Source organism: Lissotriton vulgaris, chromosome 4_1, assembly GCF_964263255.1.
Source record: "Lissotriton vulgaris chromosome 4_1, aLisVul1.2, whole genome shotgun sequence".
NCBI lineage: Eukaryota > Metazoa > Chordata > Amphibia > Caudata > Salamandridae > Lissotriton > Lissotriton vulgaris.
Window position 1 is genome coordinate 1,939,423,471 of NC_141691.1, and position 20,752 is coordinate 1,939,444,222.

The 20,752-nt window shown below is 42.6% G+C and overlaps 1 protein-coding gene across 1 annotated transcript in view; it reads right to left on the reverse strand.

The window, feature by feature from the left end:
• The window catches only part of FAM135B (family with sequence similarity 135 member B), an 861,083-nt gene that overhangs the window by 784,425 nt on the left and 55,906 nt on the right, over positions 1-20,752 (reverse strand). The window lies entirely within an intron of this gene.

Genomic DNA, 20,752 nt, shown 5'->3' on the forward strand with positions numbered 1-20,752 from the left:
AACATGCTGGATCATTCACTAGATGTGGTATCATGATAAAGAATCTATAACTCATCAGCTTCAACTTTCTTAAACTAGAACTATTAAGCAGAGGTCAAATCAAAACTGAACCGGATACTGTAGCAAGAAATAACATTTCTCAGTAGCTAATAAATCTAGTACAGAAAATGATATGTGTGTCAAAGTACCATAAACCATGCACTGAAGAGATATTAAAAGTAATTTGCCCTACAATAGACTTTAAACATACAGTAAAATATATTTTATTCCTTATATTACACAGTCACACCATCACCTTTACCACAAAGAGCTTAAATTACTGGTATTTTGATCTTTCATATGAAAAGCTAATATAGTTAAAAATTTAGATTAAGGTCCTGATTACAAACTAGTCAGTATATTCTGACCCGTGTGTAAACCCCTGTGTACGCACTGCTCGGAATTACGAGTTGGTAGGGATTTAACACGTCCAATAATTATCAGATGCATTAAATAAATACCTGAACCTATGTTAAATTTCAGTAGGTCAAACATGCCAAAATTTAACGGGAGAAAAACATACAGTATTTACCATATCATGTGGATTTTGGAGTGTTAAATACGAACATCCGCATTTTATTTCCCACCAATTCGAAATATGTGTTATTTAACGCAACAGATAAATAGAATACCCTGTGGTATTCTTATTTATCATGTGTGATACATAAAACATAAACTCATAATCAGGGCCAAAATATGGCATTTGTAGTGCAAAATTACACAGACTAAGTAGTGCTTTCTTGTAAAAATATGTGCGGATAGTTTAAACTAAGTCCCTTTAAAAAATGTAACTATTTTTTAATAGTGTTCTAATCAGTGATTGGACTGTCAAACAGTTGTCTTTGGCAGCAGGAGCCATGAATTCCTAATTCAACGGTAAATAGGTGTTAGAAATGGAGGGGCAGGGATGCGCCAGTTATCTTGCGCCGCTGCTCCGCCACCCATGGTGCGCCGCATTTACAATGCGGCGCACCATGGGGCAAAAACGGCACAGATGCGTGACGCATCTGTGCCGTAAAGGTGCCGCATTGCTGGAGTTGCGTTGCAAGCGCGACGCAGCTCCAGCAAGGCTTGGGGGTGCCCCATGTTTACAAAGCTGCATCAAGACCTACGCCTGCTTCAAGCAGGCGCAGGGTTTTGACGCAGCACCGGCCTGAAAGTGACTGAGTGAAATCTTATAGATTTCACTCAGCCACTTTTAGGAGGCGTTCCTGTGCAGAAACGCCCCTCCCCCTCTGCGCAGGAACGACTCCTTATGGCAAAGGGCTTTACAACGTGACGCATCTCCTAGTTGCGTCACGTTGTAAATAGGGCGCATTGTTTGCGCCGCCATTGCGTCAAATTAAGTGACGCAATTGTGGCACAAAGAGGCGCAAGGGCCTCATAAATCTGCCCCGGAGTCTCTAGTTGACAGTGGTTTGTACCCTGTCCAAGTAGGGACCCAAACTCTAGTTAGGGTAAGTTTAGTACACACTAAGTTTATCTATGGTCACACTCCGGTAGCTTGGCTCAGAGCAGTCAGGCTAAACCAAAGAGACAATGTGTAAAGTATACACATACACAGTGACGAAGTGAAAACACCATACAAAGTACTTCAGACCAGGTTACAAAAAGCCTATATTAAGTTGAGTAAAACAAGACCAAAATGGCAAAAATCCAATATACACAAGTCAAGATATGAATTTTCCAAGATTAAATGCAGTTATAGTTCTTAGAAACACAATATCCTGGCGTGCTTGACAGATTTGAATCCACAAGTTCTGGCCGACCACAATGAAGCACGTGCCAGCTACGGAGTCGTACTGACCCCGGTACAGTACTTTGGAGACGTTGAGCATCAAAGACGGTGCACGGCACCGGGGAGGAAAGGCATTGTGTAGACAGGTGCGGTGCAGGTTGTTGGTGCATCAGACTTTGGGGACCGTGCATTGCACAATGGAGGTAAGGCATCACTGAAGTAAGTCAGGGGTCAGTTCCTGAAAGCGGTGCAGAGACGCTGAGCCGCTGAGGGCCAGGGATGATGCGAGGCGCAGGGGAAGTGATGCACCAGTTATGGCGAGGTTTCGTTTCTGATAGTGGTGCAGTGTCAATGAAGCATCGAGGGTCAAACTGGGAGGCATCGACTATGCAGGATCGAAGTCACAACAGGGCCACAGGTGCTGCAGCGTAGTCAGGAGTCATGGACTTTAGTGACATGGTACTTGGGACTCCCATTGTGGCAGTTCTGCTGAGGTGCTGTGGCAGCGCCGGGAAGTCGTTGTGCTGAGTGGGGACCACAGCTGCAGAGCAGACAGCAGCACTGGTTTCGAACTTGCACTAAAAGTCAATGTGCTGATTTCTTCTTTTTTAGCACAGAAAACTCACTTCTAAGGGCCTAGGAACTGGATTTGGCACCACTTGGCAGAGTAGGGCTCTCAACAGAGTCTGGAACCTGCAACTGGTGGCAAGTGCAACTCAAGCCCTCGGAGAAACTTTAGAAAGCAGGATGCAGAGAGCAAAGTCCAGTCCTCTGATTCCAAGAACAGAAGCAGCAGGCCAACGCAGCAAAGCAAGGAGCAAAGTTGCAATCCCTCCTGACTGCACAACAGCTCTTCTTCCTGGCAGAATGTCCTCAGTCCAGAAGTGTTCTAAGTATATGGTTTCAAAGGTCCAATACTTCTACACATTTTAGCCTTTGAATTAGGGAGACTTAAAAAAAATCTTTGTAGTGCACAAGAACCCGCCCTTCCTGGCCCTGGTCCAGATATACTACCAGGGGGCAATGCAGCTCTTTGTGTGGGGACACGCACAGCACTATTCAAGTGCAAGTGTTAGATGCTCCCTCCGCTCTAGATCAGGAAGACCAATCAGCCTGGTGATGGGCCATCAGGATATGCAGGGTACAACTCAGCTCCCTTTGCGTATGACTGTCTAGAGTGAAGTCACAAAGCTCAGCTGTCACCCTGACCCAAATGCTTATTTTAGGGACCGGCAGAGGCACAGAATGGTTAAAGTAAAAAAATGTCAACTTTCTAAAAGTGGCATTTTCAGACCTGCAATTTTAAAACCACCTTCACTAAAATACATTTTTAGAATGTGAGTTCAGAGATACCAAACTCCAATTTTCGATCTGCTCCCAATTGGAAGATACACTTGTAAAGGTTTACACAGCAGCTCCAATGCTAACATATGGGAGAGATAGGCCTTGCTATAGTAAAAAACTAATTTAGCAGTTTTTCACTACCAGGATGTGTCAAACTCAAAAGTACATTACCTACCTTTTAAATGCACTGTACCCTGCCCATGGGGCTACCTAGGGCCTACCTTAGGTTTGCCTTACATTAAAAAAAGGAAGGTTTGGGAATGGCAGATAGGTGCACTTGCTAGCTGACATGGTAGTTTAAAACTGCTCACATAGGCTGTGCAGTGGCAGGCCTGAGACAGTTTTGAAGTGCTACTCGTGGGTGGCACAATCAGTGCTGCAAGCCCACTACCAGGATTTTATTTACAGGCCCTGGGCACATGTAGCGCACTGTACTCTACAAATATGCCAATCATTGAGAAACTAAATATACCATGTTTTAAGGGAGAGAACATATGCACTTTAGCATTGATTAGCAGTGCTAAAGTGGCCGGAGTCCTAAAGCCAACATAAAGAAGGTCAGAAAAATAGGCAGAGGAAGTCAAAAGTTTGGGAATTACCCTGCAAAAGGGGACTGGTCAAACAATAGGTTATTACAGTAGAGTAGCTACACAATTTTTCTGTTACATGTGTCTAATTTTTTCAGGCTGTTATATCTTACAAGTAGTCTATCCTCTTTTAAGTTTAAACCTATAATAACTGATAAAGCCACACCAGTTCTCATCAGTGTAAGCACTGAAAAACACCCGCACAATCACAAACTGAAATGCCATTCAAAGTAAGGAAAGTGAGAGGGAGTGAGCCATTTATAGTTTTTTCTGAATTGGCCAATACAATAAACTTTTGTTACAAAAGTAAGCCTCAAGAAAGACTGGTGCAAGGTTATTCTGCTTGAGTTTTGTTGTTTAGGGATGTCACTAAAATATTGTTTCATCCTTTTTTTTCCTACTGTTTTGAGTCATTGGATTAATTGTTTCTCCTTCCTTTTTTCCCTCAAATTGTTTGCCATTGGATTAAATGATAAGGGTTCAGAACCAATGTTTTAGATCTGTGTGTAGGCATTTATATAGCGCACTGCTACCCGTAGGCGTCCTGGCGCTTCGACCGCCGCGAAACCCTTCCTGGCTTCCCTGAGAGATGGTCCCTTAATGGGTATCTCCAGGGTGAGACCAGGCATCCCCGGCGGTCTGGGGGGCCGTTAGTGAAGATGAGGCAAGCTAATGCCCAGAGTTGCCGAGTGTGATCGCTGATCAGAGTGGGCACCGAGGCGAGAGAATTATCGAGTCCGCTGACCCTGGTCCAGAAACCTGCCGCGCCGGGAATCGAACCCTGGTCCCGGGCCGTCCTCTGCTCTCGGGTCTGCCGCCTCTAACCAGTGAGCCACACTACTTCACGATCTACTTATATTGAATAGAATCTGGGAATAATAAAGTCATATTTGATCTTTATGCAGTATATAGTTCTTTCACTGATTGGTGAAATGGCTGGCTTATAGGAATCTTGGTCAATATGTACTATCACATTTAACCACAGATAAAGAATGGTTCAAACCCTTTGATGCATCTGCCCCCTTTACTAATAAGTCAGTTTTGCTAACAGGTCACCTTTCAAACACCAAGGTACATTCCATGCAAGGTAAACTCACAGGTATCTGTGAAAAAAGTGCTGTCAAATGCACATGGGATAGTGATGAAAACATGACACATGATTTTGCATGTATCAACAAAATCCATAGCTGCAAAGTGTCCCGTTGGTGTGTGTGATACCTTCAGCTGATCTTTGCTTTTCACCCACCTTCAGCTAATCTTTGCTTTTCACCCAACTGCACTTTAATGCAGGGGTTTTTGAGTCCAGAGTTAAAATGTTAACAGCAAAATCTCAAGTCCCAGAATACAATGTGATGTTTGCTAAAGGGTCTGGACTAACTTTAGGTGAGGCTTTTGTCATAGGGACACTTAGTAACTATGAATGTCCACGCAACAGCAACACTACTTTAATGTAGTCAGACAATAGAGTGCAGAACAGAACAACAGTGGCAAGCATGCTTAATGCCTCAAGATTCATGTGTCTTATAATGCAGGGCTACACATTATTCTGGTGTAATTCAAAATGTTTCAAGGTTTCGATAGGTACTATCTTGTTGACCACCACTATAATGTTGTGAAGTTATACTACTCAATTAGGAGAAGTGAATGGCCCCAAAATGTGTCCTGGATGTTGTTTATGAAAACATTTGACTATAGCACTCTTAATTGTTATAATACATTATTAGTCCTGGAAACCATACAGAGTCCTGACAGGACAGAGTAAGTATGAAAGGAAATGAAAGTGAGAGAGGATATTGAAATGTGAATGTCAGTGTGAATGTCAGTGAGCGTCCAATACACAGACTTTCTATGATAAAACAAGACTAACATTATTTCATTGGACCCACTGTCAGTTGAAAGACACTACATATCCTACATTACTTCTACTTTAAAATAAATATTTCCCTTTTTACAATCACTTTAAAATAACAGTTTGTAAACACTGAGAAAACACAAATTTTGTCTAGTTTGGGGGCTAGGCAGCTGAATAAGCACAGATAAGTACTGATTTCAAAAGATTTGAAAACACAGAGAAAACACAACTGAAATCCACAAGAAAACAATACTGAAGTAGTGTGTGGCGGTTAGTTTGAGATTCACGGTGTGGACAGATTTTGTTTGTGAGTATAGTTTTGGAGAGATATCTGCTTTTCTTCCCCTTTGCTTAAGCAAAGTTGTTTCTTTTAATGAAATTTTATATTGCTTGTGTTATCTTAATGTATTACATTTTTCAATAATACATTCCCTAAAGATAAATGTTTTGCTTTATCTCTCTCACCTAGTTTATATAAGTTCATATATTGTAAATTATCCTCTACTTCCAGCCCACTGGGGAAATATCCATTCCAAAAAAGGTCAGTCCGACTCTCATTTTTACACAGAAGCAGGGTGTTGTGGGAAATGAAAGTTCCTGTGGGAGTTGTAGCCTTCTGTAAAGATGTACAACTTCATCTCCTTTTTAATTGCAGAAGGTTGAGGCAGTTCTTATGTAGATGGGACGTTGTTGCCGATCCAGACAGCATGGCTGTAGAAGGCTTGTCTTCAAGCCTTTTTTGTAGTTTTTTTCAAGTTTAGTAAAGTCTTAGATTCTGGTGTGGCTCTGTCCATTTCATCTTCTTTTGAATTGCAGAAGGGTTAAGGTATTTCTTATGCTAGTGGAATTTTGTTGTATAGCTATGCACGGATTGTCTCAGACTCTTTTTTTCTTTTTTTGTCTAGTCTGTTAAAGTCCTAGCTTTGTTGTGGCCCTGCCCACCTAAGGTAATTAATTTCTCTGCCAGATATGGAGAGGTGCTGGTTCTTGTGACCTTTTATGTGATGCACCTTACCATGAAGTTTCAAATCTTAATGGGTGTGACTAAACAAGTTTATATCTTGACACAGATTAAAAAAGAATCTTACTGAACTGCACATTAGATTTCTGTCACTAGAGTTACTACAACGAGTTAACATTAAACATATTTCGGGTTCATGCATTTTCCTGCCCTACTCTATTTCCTATTAACATATACAACGGAAGCAGTGCTCAGTGCTTTTTAGGTTTCACCTGCACAGAGCTTCACTGTGTTTGAGAAATCTATTGTTTTTGATATAAACTTAAAAGGGTCTTACATCCTTTCCCCTCTCTTTCTTGGCTTCTCATTGGTTCCTGTGCGTGCCATTTACCTTTCCTCTATTTTTATTGGATGTACATATTTTCCTGCATTTACCTATGCTTGTTCCTCCTCTGCTTCTCTTATCAGATGATTGTTTCTCCTCTGCTTCTCTTATCAGATTCCCGCTGCTGAAATACTGTTAACATCCGCTTCGGTAGAACTATATTTTCCTAAAGTTCTGCCTTTTACTTTTCCAGCATATTTATATAACAATGTATCACCCGGAGAGATTAAGGGCCCGATGTAGGTAAAATTGATTTACCGATTTTTAATTACCGAATTTTACCGATTCGGTAATTAAAAATCAGTAAATCAATGTGGTGGACATGTAGGTATTCCAGAGGTGCTGGAATACCGAATCGGATGATTTCGGTATTTACCGATTCGGTAAATACTGAATCGGTAATGCCCATTCATTCCTATGGGCTTTGAAGCCCATAGGAATGAATGGGCATTACCGATTCAGTATTTACCGAATCGGTAAATACCGATTTTCACAAGGGTGCAGGGGGTGTCACTTTGACACCCTCTGGCACCCCGAAAACAGGCTCGGGTGCCATGTGGCAGGCATACATGCCCTAAGGGCAGGTCTGCCTGTCACATGGCATAGGTGTGCATGCACACATGTGCATGCACACCGGAATCGGTATTTTACCATCAAATTGGATTTGATGGTAAAATACCGATTCGGTAAGGCCTCTGGGACTCTGAAGAGTCCCACCTACATCTGGGTGGCTCTGATTCGGTATATTTACCGATTTTTTATTTTACCGAATCGGTAAAATTACCGAATCGGTAATTTTACCGTTTCAGTAAAATAATGCCCCCTATATACCGGTTACCCTTTTACCGATCGGTAACGGCCGAAAATACCGATTTTCGTCCGTTACCGACCGACCTACATCGGGCCCTAAGTGATTTGCATAGAATCACAGGATGTTGGGCGCCGTAGAGTCTTGAACCGGGATCCCCAGCTCTCAAATCAGCAGCTCTGGCCACTGCACCACATCCTCTCCACTCCTGTGTTATCTGTCAAGGAGCTCTTTCCTTCTCCTGGACGATGATTGATGAAAACAGCTCTTTATTCATTACATAGGTGAAACAATGCATTACCAATACTTGTTTAGATCACAGGCTGCCTCATGGCAATTTGGAATGCGTTAGTCTTGCAAACCTCTTTGCATCACGTCATATTGCCCCTTATTTCATCGCTTCTCCAGACGTCTTTGGTCAGCTGTTTCTCTTCCATTTTGTAAAGAGCACAGGCGGATCCAGACAACTGCACTTAACGCACCACGCTGCACTTTCTGAGTTAATTACGCAGTGCCTTAATTGGAGGAATGAATAGATCCCATTAAAATAATGAATGTCTTTGGCTTACAACCTGCTGAGGTTCTGGCTTTTTATTTTTGTATCCAGGTCGCTGCAATGCCGGGCAAACGTCAGGACTCTTCCCACACTGCGCTTAGTATACAAATGCACTCAGAACATTTAGATTCGTCATTTAATGGGCTCAAGGTAACGATGCCTCATGAGGGGTAGTAAGCGCTATATAAGTATAATTAAAATAACAAATAGAATTTCACGTTCTAAATTTGCCCTTCATCTGAAATGGTTTTGCTATATGAATGATATAGTTAAACCTGTGAAAAGTTCACAAATTTATGAACCCTTATTCAAGATTTCAGTTATAAATTATTTTGTGAAAGGTAATACTGCAGAGGAAAACTCTGCATATATTTACCATCTTTGCTGAGTATGATAACCACATCATGTGGTAATGTCGCGAAAAGGAAACCACAATGCGTGGAGAAGTCATGACTTAGAAAAGGTGACTTGTTACTGCTTATAAAGTATGGGTGTTCTGTGTCCTCTAGTTGGTTTAGTACCTCTGGGTAATTTACCTGTACCTCCAGGTGATGGAAGATTATGGAAGTACTGAAAATGTGGAGGTGCAGACACTGCACCTAAAGAGGGGAACGGATTTCTAGACTAACCTTTGAAATCCTTTCACCAGGAGCAAAAAGCTTCAAACCAGAAGTAAGAGCAATTCAGGATAGATATTCAGGATAACAGAAGGAACATTGTTCAAACAGTTCAGATATTAAGTAAGGACTGACCAGGCTGGAAAAAACACAAAAATGCATCAACTTTAAATGCACTATCACCTTGTTAATGATGAACAGAATTGTCGCTTTGAAAACTAACGGGAGTGTGGTTGATGAAAATAAAGGATGAGAATTAGAAAAGATGAGAAATTACTCATTGCTAGTACGTGAGATTATGCACAATTTAGAAAAAAATTGAAAATCTCAGAACTGTTCCATAAATTCAGTCCGGCCAAGTGAGACCTTGCTTGTTAGCCATGATGAGTCTACATCAGGCTTCTCTAACAAGCTTTTCGTGATCTACTGGTGGCTCTCCAGCTCTATTTGAGTAGCTCTCCTGTGTGAATTCCACTCTACTAAATTAGAAGCTTGGCTGATTTAATACATTTACACCAAAACAAAAAAAATTTCATTGAGATTCAAAAAGGTATGCATTTTCAGAGATCATAAGAAGATTTTTGGAGAAAAATGTTTTAATTTCCAAAATACATTTAAAGCCAAGTGATAAATCGTGTGGCGTTGGGGAGACTTAGTACAATTACATTGGTGCCATGAGCATTTCAGCTAGAGCTTTTATGTACTACCTATGTAAAAGTGTTCCAAATTGACAAACATGACATAACATCTATGTGAGGAAGAGGACGGTTTCCTTACCTTTAGGGCGTGCAACGGGAACGAACCTACAGTAATGCCGCAACTACCCAATGCATCTTGGGACTTGAAGGAACTGAGTGCAGGTCAGGTATCATCCCCGTGTACGGTTTCTTCACAGAGAGACTCTATAGTGGAACCGGAACGAAATGGAGAAGAACCAGGAAGTAGTCACAAGGAACCAATAAAAACAGGAAGAACTACGGAGGTGGGGTCGTGGACCATCGAGAAAGAGGACGGACAAGGAGAGAGAGGAGACGCCGAGCATCAAAGCAAACTTGGAGAGGACACCTTGGAGTTCAAGACGGAAGCAGGACCCGAAGCAGACCAGGAAAACGACGAGGTGGAGGACCGGTGGACCGAGAATTGGTGGTACCCGCCGGAGGAGGCTGGAGAGTGGCCGTAACTCAGGAGAGTTACGGCGGAGCCGGTGAGTGGGGGTCTTTGGGGACTTGTAAGGGAAGCGGGAGGTTTGTGAATGCGAGTTTGTACCCTTGAAAGTTTCACCCTGTTCGCCAGTTTAACCACTGACCCGGATAAGAGTAAAATATAGGCTATAGTTGCATTTACAGGATTTCACGAAGTTAGAGAACCAAAAACGAAGTACCCCCCTTCTTTTTGGTTTATTCATCACTGAAGACGGTAGATTTCTTCTTTATTCCTTTCCGTATTCCTTTGGTTATTTCCTTCCCTTCCTACCCCGAGCACATTCTCCCCTCACTTCCGGTGCGGTGACTGGTAAAGGTTTAAGCCCAACAACATAACAGAGTGACTGACGGCTCCATTTTTATATCTCTCTTTCTATGAGCCTCCAGGGAGACCCCAACCAGTCCGAAGAAGAGGAACCGGGAGCATCTTCTATTGTCAGCTCACCAACGAGCAGTTCGGAAGAAGACCAAGAGGAGAAACACTCTGTATCACTTAATACTAATAAACCACATTCTTTTGGACCTTATATACAGCCTACTTGCCTGTTTATCAAGCCTGCGCACAACAATCTACTTTTGTATAGCGCACGTATCACCCAAAGGTCTCATGGCACTGAATAACAGATGTTTATTGTTACCCAACTCAATGGTACTCATTTTATTGACCTTAAATGGATGAAAGGCTGAGTGGACCCGCCGAGATTAGAACCTGCGACCATGAGGTGAAGCACAGGCCCCTGCTTTGGATGCATTTGTCCACTGCGCCACCAGGCCAACTAAAAGACAAAGACTTTTTTAAGCTACTGCTGGTAGCCCTGCCTGATGCACTGAGGTGATCACTGTCTGTAATGTTGAATAGCGTGTAAACTATTATAATCTTGTCTGATGTTGTTGATATCAAAAGGCCAAAAATATTAGTAGCTGGTGAAAATTATCATTGAACATAAGTAGCTACGGTTACATAAAAGGTTGGAGAACCCTTTACGCTAATGAAGGGCGTGAGGACCATCCTATATCGGTGTTCTGCCCAGCCACGCTTACAGCTCCCCTTATCTTAAAGAGGTGCGGGAAGCTCCCAAAGGAGCCCCCAAGGCTTCTGCTGGCGTTCAAATAGAATAACCCATGGTCCACAGCATGGCTGCACTGTATGCCCTGGGATGTCAACTCTTGTGTTCTGAGGCATATTTTCCATACCCGGTCAGGAAAAGCCAACAGCGGTGCCTAAGCACAAATATCTCCTTGTCTGTCAAACCCATTGCTTTTTTGTTTTTCACAAACGCACTCCTGCTTTGGGAGTATATTTGGGAAAACAGAAAAGTAATGCCACATGGGCTCAAAATCACGAAGCCTGCTTGGTATTAATGCCTGCTAAAAGTGCTCCCACCATGTTGGCTGAAGAACATTTTTCCAAAATGGACTGTCACTGCTGTGCTGATGTGAAGGTAGGAGAGACATCCTAATGTTGGATGGGTGGAGGTGAGGTCTATGCCACCCCAGTGCCAATTGTGACTGTCTGTAGGGTCCTACATGACGCCTTAAAAATAGGTAAGCTTTATGAACTTCTAATGGAGTCCACTCTCAATGTACCTCATGTTAATAGTAACAAGGTGCAGTCCATCCCTGAAAGTTTTTAATTTCTATACAGTAGAGCGAAACATGTTAGACCACATTGAAAAGTCAGACTAAGGCTCATTCTATGTCTGAACAAAGATCAAAAATGGGGCTGTGCAATAGAAAAATAGTCATTGAGTGCAGAAACACATACTCAGTAACAAATTCTGTGTAAAAGAATATGCACTATGCACTGCAGACGTCACTTGCACGGAAATATAATTGATGATAAATGAGTGTATCAGTGTTAGAGTGAGTACTACGGTTACAGTAGAATGAGGATAAGACAGGAATGGTGATTGTGTGAGAGTGAAAAAAAGGCCCAAATGGCAGTGCGGTGAGTGCAGCTCAATGGAATTCCTCCGGATACACCACCCAGAACCCTTTCTGACCCTAGAGACTTCCTGCCTGAAACCTGGGTTGTTATGATCTACCCCCTCTTTCAGAGAGGCTGCTTATCGTTTCTGTACTAAAGGGAGTACACAATGGTGTCGTTTGTGTCATGTTCCCCTCTTACAATACCCCATAACCTTGACAGGATGGCGGTGTCCTTACAAGGGACAGCCAAATGATCACACACAGCTCATCAATAGACTTAATAGTCTCCAATCTAATGTGCCTATATTAGTCCTGTTGGGTGCCTTGGGTGGTATCTTGGGGAAAGTGACCTCCAGTGACAGGCAGTGTCCATCAAATATACTGGGATAACCATAAAACAAGGAGCCAGCTCTCTAAATCTACAGTCCTCATTCACTCTGTAAACATAATTCATTTAGGTTAGGGTAGAGGGTAGTGACTTTGCCCACCCCAGCTTGTAAGTCTCTGTAGTGAGTCTGGAGCTGGGTCAGGAAAAGGCAGGGTCTTCTGCACTACAAAGACTTTCCTTTGAAGTTTGCCTACTTCAAAGGCAGAAAGGGGTATACTTATTTGACCTCTGACACCCCAAATCAGAACACTTCTAGACTGAGGACAATCTGCCAGGAAAAACAGCTGGATGCTGTAAGAGGGACTGCCACTCTACCTGTTACTTTGTTGTGCTGGACTGCTGCATGATGCTTCTATCCTGGTAGTGAAAGGACTGGACTTCGCTTTCTACATCCTGATTCCAAGGTTGTCCAAGGGTTTGTGCATGCTTGCCTCCTGGTAAGAAGTCACAGGGCAATCAAAGACTTCACCTACCAGGGCCTGAGATCTTCTACTGAGAGTCATGACTTGCCAAGTGGTGCTAAATCCAGTTCCTGGGCCCTTGGAAGTGTAACTTGGTGATCTTAAGAAAATAATCCTGTATCGACATTCAGTGCCTGTTTTATTGATGCATTGCTGCAAAAGATCAACACATCGCTGCTGCCTGCCCTGAAGCATGGCTCCCAATCTGTGCATTGCCCATCCCTTTCACTGCAGACCCCAGCTCACGGTCGCAGTGTGTCAGAAAAATCGCCACAGCATGAGTTTCAAGCACTGTGTCACTGTCGTCCATGACACCGACTCTGACTATAATGCTGCACCTGCTTCGCTGGTGGATAATCAATGCAGTGCCTGCTTCGCCCCTGTGGCAACGACACAGCGCATCTGGAATTTTGACGCATCATCCCTGAACGACAATTCTTTATCGACACTGCGCTGTGATGAGGTACCGAACCGCATGTCCAGAAACCGATGCATCACCTCCCCTAATAGTAAGGAACTGATGCCTCACCTCCCCTGTCAGTAAGAAGCCAACACATCAGCTCCCCTGCCTAGCAGTACAGAACCGACTTATAACCGCCTCTGTGTAGTATGCTCTATTATACACCAGAATGCATAGTCCAATGAATTATAAATGTAAATGTGCAAGATGCGGAATGATAGCTGCTAATTGTCTGCACGTGTTTGTTACTTGTTCAGACTTGGCTGGAAAGATGTACAGGGCGTTATAGCTGGACGTCTAAAAATTATCGATCATGCTTGTAACAGCACGACTTTGCATTGCCCATGCCTGGATATCTAAAACTCCGCCTAGAGTTTTTGAATGGTGGGCAATGTTAAGGTTGATTCTTGAGAGAGAGATGGCTATCACTAAGAGCAGAGGTATCCGATCCGGGAAGAAGTTTTTTTTAACCTGGGGACCTTTGCTAATTAAAACCAAACTATAGCTCTTGAATATTAGTATTACTACATTTTCATCTGTTTATTTTCTTTTGATCACCATCATATGTTCATCTATTTACCCAATGCATAGTGTTTTTTTGCTTCTTTTTTTTGTAAAAGGATAAGAAGACTAAACTTTCTCCTTTTTTTTCCCTGCACATGTATTGTATGTTGTTAAGAGCTTGATGTTTGGTTTCTGTGCTTATTGTGCTTGCTCCTCCTGGTAATAAAAAATTATTTAAAAAAAAATAAAGGAATAAACGCATCGCTTTACTTTTCCAGCACCTCATCTCCCCTGCGCTTAGCACTGACTTAGATGTTTGATGCATTTAAGGAACTTTGTGCAAAAATGAATGAATCCATTGATATCTATGGACTAAACTTGCCTAATTTTTTAAAAGTGATATTTTGACTTTTGTATGTTGGATTTTTGTTGCTTTGGTTTTGTTCTATTCAGATCAATATTGGCTATTTTTCTAAACCGGTGTGGAGTCCTTTTGTAGTGTTTTCACTGTGTTACTGCATGTGCGTACAAATGTTTTACACATTACCTCTGAGATAAACATGACTGCTTATGACAAGCTACCAAGGGGGTAAGCAGGGGTTATCTTAGCTATGTGATTCCCTTACCTTGAATTGAGTGTGTCCCTACTTCGATAGGGTGCAAACCACTGCCAACAAGAGACCCCATTTCCAACAGCTGGAATCTTTGGCATGGTTTCGCCTGATTTTTGTCTTCAGACCTCCTGTTTTTGCTTAATTCATTTTTGCTGGCTTTAGGTCTCTGGGCACCTTACCACTGCTAACCTGTTCTAAAGTGTTCTCTGCTTTAAGCATGGCAGCATTGACTTATCCACAATTGACATATTTTATGTACATATAAGTCCCTAGTAAAGTGCACTACATGTGCCTAGGGCCTGTAAATTAAATACTACTAGTGGGCATGCAGCACTGATTGTGCCACTCCATCCCATCCTAGGCAGGATGGGAATGGGATGGAGAAGCTGACACTTACATCTGAATAGGCTGTGTCCTGTCTCTACACAAAGGGCTGCATACTTCTCTGTAGTGAGTCTGGAGATAGGGCAGGAAGGGCAGGGACTATGTGACCTTCAAATGCCTCTCTATTAAATTATCCCCTCCACTTCAAAGGCACAACTTGGTATAAGTACTGGACCTCTGACACCACCAACTCAGTACATATCAGGACCAGTGGATACATCTGCCAGGAAGGACTGCTGTGCTGCTGAAAGGACTGCCACACTGCTGGACTGCTACTTTGCTGGGCTCCTACTCTGCTGCTCTGACTGCTGCCTGCTGCCCTTCTTGCCTGGGAGTGAGATGTACTGGACTTGCATCTCTTCAACCCACAATCCGAGTCACTCCAAGGGCTTGCTGGTTTGCCTCCCAGATTGAAGTCGCAGGGATATAAATGACTTTCTCCTCACCTTCTACAAGCACCTGCACTCTGCCATCTGAGGGTCTTGCTCTGCCAAGAGTTGCCAATCCAGTTCTGGACCCGAGGAAATGGGTATAAAGTGGTGCAACTAGCAAAGTCCAAGCATCAAAGTGATTGCTTCGCTCGGAACTGGCACACCTCCTTCGATGCTGACGCATCATAGCTGCTGCGACGATCAAGTACACTTCCTCCCCATCAAAGCCAACGCATTGACGCTGTTGCGAGTATTGAGGACATTGCATCACTGACTGTGCAGCACATCACCTCCATTCCCAAAGTATCTCCAGCTTGGCAAGGCTCGCACATCACCTACATCATAGGGAGCAACAAATCACCTCCTGTGTTATTTGTATCTTGCCCTCAACGATGACGCATCCATGCACCAAAGTGCTGTTTCAGAGGGCTAAGGCTGGTCAGTGTATCTGACCCATTCTCCATCGCGGTCGTCCTAAACATTTGGATTTGGACTAGGTCTGGCATGACCAGATGGCCCTGGTTTGCACGTTATGCTTCTAAGCACTACATTTCAGTTTATTCTTTAAAAATGCATAACACCAGTTATACTTATTGGATTTTTTTTCCCAATAAATTAAGCTCTATTTTTCTAACCAGGTGTGGTATCTTTTTGTGAGGTATTTTCACAGTTTTACCCTTTGATGTGTTGTACTAATACTTTACACATTGCCTCTTATGTTAGGCCTGACTGCTCAGTGCCAAGCTACCAGAAAGTAACCACAAGTTAATTTAGGTTGTGTATCTGACTTATCCTGACTAGGATTAAGGTTCCTGCTTGGACAGGGTGCATACCTCAGCCAGCCATAAACCCAAATTCTAACAACAGCCCTGGCCTATTTTTCATGCACAACAGTGAAGCACTCAGTTTTCACAACTCCTGATGTGCTATCAAAGGCTTAGATTCAGGACATACATCAACTGAACAGTTTTGTGCAGAGAAACATCAGAAATGACTGGCCTGTGATCAAACAGCTTATAAATTGTTAAATCCTATCCAAGTCAAAAGTCAGTGTCAAACCTCAAAATGGAACCATTTCTCTCCATCGATGCAAGTGGATCATGTCAAATTATCAGTCTAATTACCTGCTTATTCCTCTATTCTAAACCTTCCCACTTAGTCACTAGAACACCTTTCAGGCTTAGGCTCTAGCAATTCCAACACCATTTCTTACACAACCACGCACATCCTGTCATCAGCTGGGAGTTACCCAAGCCAGAAAGGAATATCTCCTGAACTGCAGAGCCTCACTCAAGCTCAATCCGCCTGCTGCTCTAGGCCCATTCATATAGCAAGGTTTTGTAACACCAGCTTAGGAGAGACTGGACAAACATTACCCTCTATCCACATCCAGCTGCCCGATAAGGGGCTCAAAGATACATGCTTTGTACACAACTCTGTAACGCCTGTCAGTGACCACCTCCCTTCAGATTACAAAGTTACCACGAAGAAGGCCTCTTGTATTGCGACAGTCTCAGTCTAGGGCTATTTCTAATGGAGTCCTTATCAGTAGGATGCGTACCTAAGAGCTTTAAGTTTTTATGTGTAACCATCTTTCATGGGAAGCCATAGTAGCCCCGGCACTCTAGCTATTTATTGTCCTATTTCTCAACTTTCTTACCTGGCAAGTTACTGATAAGAGCAGAGGCCCAGGGGTTAATTGATCATTTAGGGACTATTTCTGGAAACTGTTGCATCGCTGCGTGAAAACAGCGTAGCAAAAGTTTTCACTGAGCCCTCCTTGAGACATGATGGATGCGTCAAATTTTATGTATGACACATCATGTCGCAAGGAATGACAGATATATCAGTATTACTTTTATAACTGTCGGCGCAAAACTGATGCATTGCTGGGGTTGTGTCAGAAGTGTGACGTAACTCCAGCAATGCAGGGGGAGGGCTATGATTAAAGCACTGCGATACCCTTCTGCCTACTATGAGGCAGGCGTACAGATTTGACGCAGTGTCGTCCTAGAAAAGGCACAGTGAAATCTGATAGATTTCACTGAGCCACTTCTACGGGGCTTTCTTGAATCGCAACGCCCACCATACCTGACAAATGCATAATGTGGCGCAGGGTTTTACAAGGTGACGCATTTGTCTAGATGATCCACCTTGTCAATATGGTGCAACATGGCACATTGTTTACGCCTCCGCTGCATCACCAAAAGTGACGCAACGGCTGCGCAAAAGTATCGCAAAGGGTTCATAAATAAGCCCCGTAGAGTACAATTAAAGGTTACATCCTCTGCAAGTAGGCTTCATAAATGGTTACAGTGCTGGTTGTTCTGGCTGCTCTGGATGAATGACGTTGCTGTGTGGATAACAACATCCCAGTTCTTTTGATGTTAATCTGTAGATATTACGAGCTTTCCTCAAGCGCTGGATTACTCCCTTACTGCGAAAAATGGGCCTGAGAACATGTCGGCCTGCTTATCTGGCTCTGCAGTCTCTGGATTCTCAATACACTGCTAAGTGCGTACCTTGTTTTTTAAAATCATGTTTAAAAATTCGCTGTAAATCTTGAGTCTCAGTTTACTATATTTCGTGTTTAGTATCCCAATGAATTATTTTTAGCAATGGTTTTAAATGATAATAGTTTTTAAATGTATTATGACATTGAGGTTTTTTTTATATGTATTGTAATATTTTATTTCTGTACCTTTTTATGGTGTCGCTTTGATGTAACCGAATAAAAGTTTTATGACTGACTGAAATATCCATGTGGTTTGATAATGTGGACCACCAAATCCAGCGATCCAGGCTTGTTGAATTTGGCATCAGGGACAAACGGCTATCTAGGCTCACTGATATGTTATCAGACAGACCTCAGCGAGTTACTCTTTCTTCATGCACCCAGCATCGGCCCCTTCATCAGGATGGAGGTGCGTCGCCCCCCGCCACCAGCCGCAAATAAAAGGATAGTAAAACTGGTTTCTAACCCGTTTTATTATTGTTTTATTTTAATCCCCCTGGACCCACCCCAGGTCTCTGACGAGTCTTGGGGGCAGATCCAGGAGGATGACACTGTGGCGGGAGAGTCAGTGCTAGTGCACCCTTGTCCCTTCACTGCCCATGAGGTGTTTGGCCGGCCCCTCCAGCTCCCTCCTCTGGCCTGCCTGCATGCAGCGCTAGTGGCAGATTTTCAACCTGTGGAGTTACCCAGGATTCCATGCTATCTCGACTTTTTCAGCCTTTATACAATTTCTTTGGTCTACCTAATCCAGTCTTCCTGCAGTGGCCTCTTTATATATCTAGACAATACTCAAATTATCTTGAAAATCTTGGGCAATGTTACAGCCTATATTACTTTACAAGGGCGAGTCCTGGGTATGTAATACACAGCAGAGCTGAATGGTGAGATGATAGCGATGAAGCCCTTCCCCCTTCTGGGAATTGCTTTTGGGGTCAACTTCCTTTGCTCAAAAGCCTGTTCTGGCCTCTTGTGTAAGGAATCCTGGTGCTGAATTCGACGTTTTGCTTTCTATGGTCAACCAAGTTAAATGTTGTGGTCGTCTCCGGCTTCTTTCAATATCGCACTCTATTTCTTCTCTTTCCCCCATAAACAGCAAATCCAGAATGCTTTTATTTTTGCTCAGCTGGACTATTGTAACTTCGTGCCTTTCCATTTACCACAGTCTGCATTTAGCAAACTAGAATTGGTGCAAAATTATGATGTCAGGCTGGCACCGAGTCTGAAGTCAAGGGGTCATTTCTCTCGTGCCCTGATAGCATTGCAATGTTTTCCAGTTAAGTGACACATTGGCCCTTATTACGAGGTGGTCGTTATATTCCGAACCACACGTAAATCTCCGTTTACTCATAGGTTGGAATTACAAGTTGGTAGGTATTTAACAGGTCCGATAATTACCGGATGCGTTAAATACCTCAGCCTTCATTACATTTCAGCAGGTCAATCCTGCCGAAATGTAACCCAGGAAAGGCATACGGTATTTACCATATCATGTGGATTTTGGTGCGTCAAACACCAAAATCTATGTTATTCCACATCAACCCATAATATAAGTTATTTATTTCACCTGATAAATAATGTACCCTGTGATATCGTTATTTATCAGGTGCATTAAATAGCACCTGAACTCATTATCTGGGCCAGTGTATTTAAATCTCTCCAGACTCTCAGTTTTTATTTGTGCCTCTAGTGATACAATCCCAAGTGTTTGTTGAGATCTGGGAGCTAATTTATTCTTGGAGAGTTGGGTTTTATAGGAAGTCTCTAGGTTGGAGCTGTGGAGGCTCACATAAAACAGAATTTTCATCTACTTGTTTAATGTCAAGAGCCAACCAAACCTGTTGAAGTAAAAAAAAAACATGCATTGAAGGCTTATCTTTTTCCACATCCTTTTAATCTTTTTAAGTGTGATTTTTTTGGTTATGAGTTTTTGGTTTTTACTTTCTATGCTCACAATGCCCTCACTCTAAGGAATTGGGGCACTATGGGGTTTTAAGACTAGAAAAAGCAGTCCTATATGGTACTTCCCGATTGCATGCGGTTTAACATGTGATTAGAAGGTACTGGGTCAGATTTACTTCATAATAGTGGTAAATTCAAATGTACCATTGCCCCAGTACCTTCCAGCTCGCAATGATTGCCTGCATGTTATAATGCCCTCTGCTTGCCTGTGACACTCTTCTTTAAATACACTTAATTTTTCCTGTCCTATAAACAGGTTCAACAGGTGAAAGACATAGAGTATATCTTATAAGATAATTGTTTTAATTTCTGCCACTGGGGAATGCAGCTTCTGGGTCCGGGCAGAAAATATTTATTTATGAACTCTCATTCAGAATTTTCAGCCATTACCTCCTCGATTGTTATAATACGAATACTTTAGTGATAAGTGCCAGCACCTGAACAGACAAGACCTACCTCTTGCCCAAAGATATCTGTAAACTATGCCAAAACATGGTTCACCAAATACCTCAGAAAAACTAAACTTTTAACCTGTGCATAGCGGGGAAGTAAAAATCCGTAGTTGACACTATAATCACGTAGAAAACTGCATCTTTGTTTTAGATATCAACATACTGATGACTTCATCATGTATAAAAATCACCAGAAAAACAAAATGGAGGAGCTAGGTTCGAGCCCTCTGCTTTGGAAGAGTACACTATTCACAGACTCAATGCAGTCGAAGGGGAAGCGGCTGAAACTGAGAATCAAAAGCCAATGGGACATCCTTGGTGCCCTTATCAAAAGATGTGCCGGTGAAGAGGTTTCACGTAGAGCTTGAAGCAAGTTGATGGGGCAATGATGGTAAATAACTGGATTAGACCGAATATATTATTTGACCCTCTGAATTTTTGTGACCTCTATAAAATGTCCATTTAGTTTCCTGTCAGAATTTATATATAGGTACAGATCTTTAAATGGTTATATTTTACTAAGTAAATTAGAATCCAAGCTCCTATGTGTACAGAATATTTTCGGA